The 7,205-nt window shown below is 47.0% G+C and overlaps 1 long non-coding RNA gene across 1 annotated transcript in view; it reads left to right on the forward strand.

The window, feature by feature from the left end:
- The window catches only part of LOC310825427, a 20,524-nt gene extending 13,319 nt beyond the window's left edge, over window positions 1–7,205 (forward strand). The window contains exon 2 of the long non-coding RNA XR_014555307.1: window positions 7,086–7,205. This is a non-coding gene — a long non-coding RNA (uncharacterized lncRNA). The remainder of the gene's footprint in view (window positions 1–7,085) is intronic.

Below are 7,205 nucleotides of genomic sequence, written 5' to 3' on the forward strand. Positions count from 1 at the left end.
ACCAGACCGAGAGGACATTCTTCCCCAGGGGTAAGTTGCCCCCTCTGGAGCCCTTCCCGGCAACTTTGCAGTCATACTCAGCGGGCCGCATCCATGTCTTGGGAATGTGTGCCGTGAGAGTACAGTTCCGGGACAAACAGGTGGTACTCAAACTGGTGATTGCGAAGGGCAGTCGCCCCAGTCTCCTGGGCACTGACTGGTTCCCCGCCCTGGGACTGAGTATATCAGGGCTTAATTCAATCCAAACCTGCCCTGAGATGAGTGAGGCATTATGCAAAGAATTTGCTGGTATCTTTAATGGAAAACTGGGTTGTTATAAAGGGCCCCCAGTTGACTTCGAATTGGACCCTGGGGTGGCCCCAATCCGACTCAAACCAAGGCGAGTGCCATTTGCACTGCAACCCAAGATCAAAGCAGAGCTGGATAAATTGGTCAAGCAGGGAGTTCTCTCACCCGTGGACTCCGCTAAGTGGGAGACTCCAATCGTCACGCCCCTTAAAGCAAATGGGGAAGTCAGGATCTGTGCTGATTACAAATGTACTATCAATAAGGCACTCAGGGGAAACTCATACCCCATTCCAGTCGTATCACATCTGTTGGCTAAACTGGCTGGGGGCAAGGTGTTCGCCAAAATTGACCTGGCACAAGCTTACCAACAGCTGCCAGTAACCCCACAATCAGCGGAAGCACAGACTATTGTCACACATAAAGGGGCGTTCAGAGTTAACAGATTACAATTTGGAGTTTGTGTGGCCCCAGGGATTTTTCAAGGGCTCATGGAACGCCTGTTAAGAGGTCTGCCGGGGGTCTTGCCATTTTTTGATGACGTTTTGATTGCTGGAAAAGACCCACAGGAACTGGTTGCACGTGTCCGTGCAGTGTTGCTCAAGTTCAAGGAGGTGGGATTGCAACTAAAAAAGGAAAAATGCAGTTTTGGGGTGCCAACTGTGGATTTCTTGGGGTTTAAAATTGATGCATCAGGCATCCACCCCACAGATGCTAAGGTTAAGGCCATCATTGAGGCACCACGACCACAGAACAAGACGGAGTTGCAGTCATTCCTGGGACTTATTAACTTTTATCATTCGTTGTTACCCCAGAAAGCTTCGGTAGCTGAACCATTACATAGACTGTTGCAGAAAAAGAATGTGTGGCGATGGGGGCAGGAGCAGCAGAAGGCTTTTGACTCCTTGCGAGGAATGCTGAGTAGCAGGAGCATCCTTGCTCATTATGATGAGTCGAAGCCGCTGGTCCTGGCATGTCATGCCTCTCAATACGGTCTGGGGGCGGTGCTGAGTCATAGGGAACCGGATGGGTCGGAAAAGCCCATCTCTTTCTATTCCCGTACGTTGTCGGCCACGGAGCGCAACTATGCTCAAATTGACAAAGAGGCGCTTGCAATTGTGGCAGGAATCAAAAAGTTCCATGATTATGTGTACGGTCGCCATTTCTCCATTGAAATGGACCACAAACCACTGTTAGGGTTGTTCAACCCGAACAAACAAACGCCACAAATTCTCTCCCCCAGAATGTTGCGTTGGTCTATATTCCTGAACGGGTTCCAGTACACCTTGACCCATGTGCCGGGGAAGCGGTTGTGCCATGCTGATGCGCTGAGTCGATTGCCCCTTCCTGGCGGGAGCAATGAGGATCCTGCTCCAGCGGAGCACATAATGATGCTGGAAACACTTCCGGGGGCTCCTGTAACGGCTACTGATATAGCTGAGAAAATGAGGAAAGATGCTGTTCTCTCCCGTGTGCTCACTTGGGTGGGGAGGGGGTGGCCAGGTGGTCCGCATGAAGACAAATTCAGGCCTTATGCGACAAGGCAGCACGAGTTGTCCATGCATAAGGGTTGTCTCCTGTGGGGAGATAGGGTGATCATCCCAGCACCACTGAGAAACAGGGTTCTTGAGACGCTTCACATGGGACACCCGGGAATGGTCAGGATGAAGTCGCTAGCCCGATGTTATGTGTGGTGGCCTGAAATGGACCAGAACATAGAACAATGGGTACGAACATGCAAGGCATGCCAAGAGGTGCGGCCAGAAGTGGCCAGAGCACCAGTTCACTGGTGGGAGCAGTCCAGATCTCCCTGGAGCCGGCTGCACTTAGATTTTGCTGGGCCATTCCAGGGGAAGGTCTTTTTGGTTATCGTCGATGCATATTCCAAATGGTTAGAAGTGGCGATGGTCCCTAGCATGGCATCAGCTGCCGTAATCAAGGTGTTAAGGCAGCTGTTTGCAACCCACGGGTTACCTGAGACCATTGTATCAGATAACGGGCCAGCTTTTGTATCCCAAGAATTCAGGGCATTCTTGGCTGATAACTTCATAAGAGGGGTCACATCCGCGCCCTTTCACCCATCCTCCAATGGGCAGGCGGAGCGCAGGGTAAGAACAGCCAAAGAATCCATTGCGCACTTAATGGAGGGTAACTGGTCAGCTCGCATCGCGTGAATGTTATTTTTGCAGCATGCGACGCCGTGTACTGCAACGGGCAAGTCGCCAGCTGAGCTGCTCTTGGGTAGAAGACTGGTAATGGTGCTGGATTATGTCCACCTGGATAAAATGCCAAACCGTAATGCAAGAGCAACCCCCCAGGCTGAGACTGACACAACAAGGTATCTCGCCCCTGAAGATCTGGTCTGGGTGAGGAACTATTCACGAGGTTCGCGGTGGGTGGCTGGTGTGGTCATCCGGGCTAGTGGACCTGTGTCCTATTATGTGACCTTGGAAAACGGGCAAGTTTGGAAGAGACATATAGATCAGCTGAGGCGCCGGGTGCTCAGCAGAGAGGAGTCTGATAATTCATCCCTGGCTAACGACGCAGAGCTACAAGGCCAGGGTGAAAATGGCCCAGAGGTGCAGTCATCAGGGGCCTCAGCAAATGAACCAGGGTCTGCTGGTCCTCAGGATGACGAGGTACAGGTAGGGGACCCTGAGATGTCTGGGACTCCATCTGTTCCTGACGAAACCCCTATAGCAGCCCCCCTACCACAGGTGACACCCAATCCAGAACCAGCAACACCTGTTGTCAGGAGATCAAGTAGAAGTTGTAGGACCCCACAGTACCTGAGAGATTACGTCTGCTGTGCTCACTAGGGGGGGAGGGGTGTTGTGTATTGAGTCAAAGGATTTTATATCTGTATTATTATTGTCTGTATTGCATTAGGGTAAAGTAACTGCCTTTTGGTTCCAGAGGGTACAGCTACTATTGGTTCATTTAAGCTGCTGTATTTGGATCCTCTATCTTATTGGTTTCCTCCAAAAGGCAGGACTGTGATTGCCTGAGATTGTTCCCTCCAAAATGTATCCTTTCTAGCTTGTTCCCTGTCCCTATAAATGTAGCTCTCCCCTCCTCAAGTCTCAGTCTTGTTTGCTTTAATAAAGAAGTGTTACTAGAGAACTGTCTCCAGCATATTATGTCAAGAGAGCTGAAATCACAAACCCCACGTCACAACAAATAGATTCATATTTTTAGCTGTCATATTGATCCCCAAATATTTTACACTCTTAACCACAGTTAAACCAGTTTCATTCTGGAACTTCTCCTTCTCCATTACTGTTAGATTTTTCTCTAATACCTTAGTCTTTAATTTATTTAATTTAAATCCTGCCACTTGACCAAACTCTTGAATTAGTTCCAAAACCCTTCTAGTGCTAGCTCCTGGCTCTTGTAATGTAAGTACCACATCATCTGCAAATGCTCTCAACTTATATTGTTTCGCTCCGACCTGAACCCCTTTAACCAGCTGGTCTTTCCTTATCATATTCAGCAAAACCTCCAGGACCAAAATAAATAGTAATGGGGAAATTGGGCACTCTCTCTCTCTCTTTTGACAAGGCACACATTTTTATCAAAACATTGCTGAAACAATTTCAAATCACAATCTGGTGCCAATTATTTCCACAGTTCTCAGCACAAGGTATGTTTTCAACTAGATCCAACATCATATGACATTATCTTTCTAAAAATAGAGATCATATAGTTCTACAACGCAGAGAATGATGTTATGTACATACATACATAAGAAGTAGCAATTGTCATGCTCCTAGTGCTCAGGTTCTAGGGTCTGTGGTTTGCTGACCATCACTTTATGGGGCCAGATGCTAGCATGGTCCAGAAATGACAGGGTTCGTACCAAGGGACAAATAGTAGGTCAAGAGGCTCAGATGCAGGTACACAGCCCAAATGAGAGAGGGATCTTCTTCCAAATAAGCAATAGAAGATCAGGAGACCCCAAAAATGTGTGCAGAAAAGGCCAAGCTGGAGGCATGATTGAAGGCATCAACAGAGGATTAGGAGTTTAGAAGCAGACATGTCATTAGAATCAGCCAGGGGTCAAGGTCCAAGGCAGCTCTCAGGGAAGATGAGGAGATATCTACCAGAGAAGAAGGCTTTAGAGTTCTTGCTGTACAAGGATAGGTCTTTTGCTCAGGCAAGATGATGATGTAGCCTAGATGGCACACCTAAACCACAAATCTCAGCCTGCCATGCTTGCAACAGCACTGGAGCACTCGTGGACCAGGAGGTAGGCACCAGAGAATTGAGCAGCTTTGAGCTCTGCCCTGAAACATGGGCTTTGGTGAGGGGGTTGCATATCTCTTATGGGAGTGGGTTTCCTTCCGCCTGCTGTGTTTGGTGGGTGTGCACAAAACTTTCCCCACTTTGCCTTTTCTGCAGGTTCTTCTCCTACTTAACCCTACAGGGATTTCTCTGGTTGGGTGGCTACAGATCCACAAGCATAGGGTCCTCTCCACAGGGTGGGGATATCTGCCCTATCATAACTCTTCTGGTTGGCACACCTGTAGGTTAAGATTGCACTGTTACTCAAGGCTTAAACAGGAGATTAACAAGAAATTGATTATTATTATTACTCTTTGTCCTTCAGCAGCAGGCCCCAGGGTACAACAATTTAAAATTCAGAACTAAAACAGTTAAAACAAATTACTCTCAAAGGAAAACACACGTTTCAGGCCTCAAAGGCCAGAGTATTCAATTTATGTTAGCTTCTGATCTTTGTTAATGCAGAAGAGAAAGCTGGGGGGGGGGGGGCATTTGTAATGCACATAAACACTGAGAACAAAGTGGATAGTTCAGTCCATAGAGCAAGAGGCTCTTAAACTTAGGGTCATGGGTTCGAGTGCCATGTTGGACAAAAATATTTTTGCATCTCATAAGGTTGGACTAGATGACCCTTGTGGTCCTGTCCGACTGTACAATTCTGTGATTGTGGTAAATGTAGGCTTTACCTTTTCATCACAAACCCGACTGCAGCAAGATTTACTTTCAGCCTCTGTGTGTAAAAATACCTTTGATCCAGCAATAGTAGCAGAACTCCAATAAATAAAACTGCATCCAGACACTTGCTTAGTTCATCTCCTGAAAAGTTGGACTCCATTGCTCTTGTATTTTAAATAATGCACCAAGGCCAACCAGCAAACCCTCTTATTGTACTAAGCACAATGTAACTGTACAGTTCAATAGCTCTAGGTATGGTGCAGGGAAATGCTGTGGTATCATGGAGTAGTGAGAAGTGTGGGGCAGTACTGGGGTGGAGAGGGCTGTTTCTGGCATGAGAAAAGAGGGAGGGAGAGAAGAAAGAATTCCTTCCCCCTTGCTGTCCTTGCCTCTTGACATGCCGAGACAAAGCAGGCAGTGACGGCTTTGCTTGCTCTGTAATTTTATGAACAACGGGGAGTTGGCGGCAGTGTTTCCCTTTTTGTATCTCTATGAAAGTGTTCTTAAAATGCGGATTATCCTCCCACCCATCAGCTTATCCTTGCTTCAACCTCAAGGCTGGTGAAGCCACGTTGTGGAGTCAGATCCCTCTGCTGCCTCCATGACAGTGAGCCCCTCTGGCTCAGAATGCAGCAGGGGTGAAGGGGGAGGAAGGCTGAGCAAAGGAGGTGCTTGGCGAGAATGGGGAGCCCTGTCAGGCTACACCAAGAGAGGGAGGAATTCAATTTGAGCAAGTTTATTTTCAGCACAGCCACATCCCCTTGGAAGAGTTGAGGAATGGCCCCGTTGGATCGAGATGTGTCACTTGACACCTGCCAAGGATGGAGCCCATGTCCCTGTGCCACGGGCTGTCCCTGTATAGGAGGGCAAAGTTGTCCGCAGGCTCAGCTGCGCTTCTTTTGTGACTGAGTGAAATTTGTTCAGTGGGCGGACTCCATGCAGTTCTTTTCTCATGTGGGATTCAGATTGCAAAATGAGCGAGAAAATGCTGGTTTAATCCATCACGATTACCTGCGAACCCTATGCTGGGCACTGGAAGGGCTTGTTCTGAAGTCTTTCATTAGCTAATATATAATTTGGGCTGAGTGACTGCCATGGCATTAAGTTACAAGCTCTGCTAAGTATATTAAAAGTTGCGAGTTTGTGTAACGCAGGCCCAGTTCAGAACACAGTCGTGCTGCCTTAAATGACTTCAGATCATGATTCAGAGTCAAGCCTGTTTGGTCCATGTTCTCAATGGCAGAACGATGAATAATTCCAGTGTGTGTAAAGTGAAGACAAGTATATTTTTGCTGTCAGTCTGAACTCAGCAAATGAACTTGCAAGTGAAGCTCAATCAATGGAATTGCCCAACTAATTTATTTGGTTTGGCAATGCTCATTCACAAAGAAAGATCCATGCCGATTAGGTAGTTTTGGCAAGAGGAATTGTAAACTGCTATGTTGGGGTTAATGCTTTTTAGATTTCTTAAAAAACGCCTTTCTATAGAGAACTGTGCTCTCATACCCAAAGCAGAAATTTGTCACCATGGCAACTCAACAGACTTTGTGGGTGCTCTGTGGCTGCTGCCTGTAGAATTATCCTTGAAATGCTGTTTATTTTTTAAAATTCTGACAGGCTCGAGACCTGTGGGCAACATGTTTTATAAGGAGATCTGAGGAGGGGCTAAGAAATGAACCTCTCTCTTCTTCCAGGTGTTTTATGAGGCTTGGGCCAAGGTCTCATTCCCTATCTTAATGTATCTTTTATGGAGTCCCTCTCCAAACTAGAGCAAGACTGTAATTTCCTCTCGAAATCTATTGATACCACTTTTTGACCCTCCTTTGTAACTTCCATTGTAGGTGAACAGAAAATATTTCAGAAATTGAAGAGAGTGCTGCCCACATTGCCTGAAGCCACGAAACAACACAAGAAAAGTTTTTGCTATGCGAATGTTATTGTATATTACATGATTACTTTTT

The sequence above is a fragment of the Podarcis gaigeae genome, assembly GCF_964106915.1.
Source record: "Podarcis gaigeae genome assembly, chromosome: 10".
Lineage (NCBI taxonomy): Eukaryota > Metazoa > Chordata > Lepidosauria > Squamata > Lacertidae > Podarcis > Podarcis gaigeae.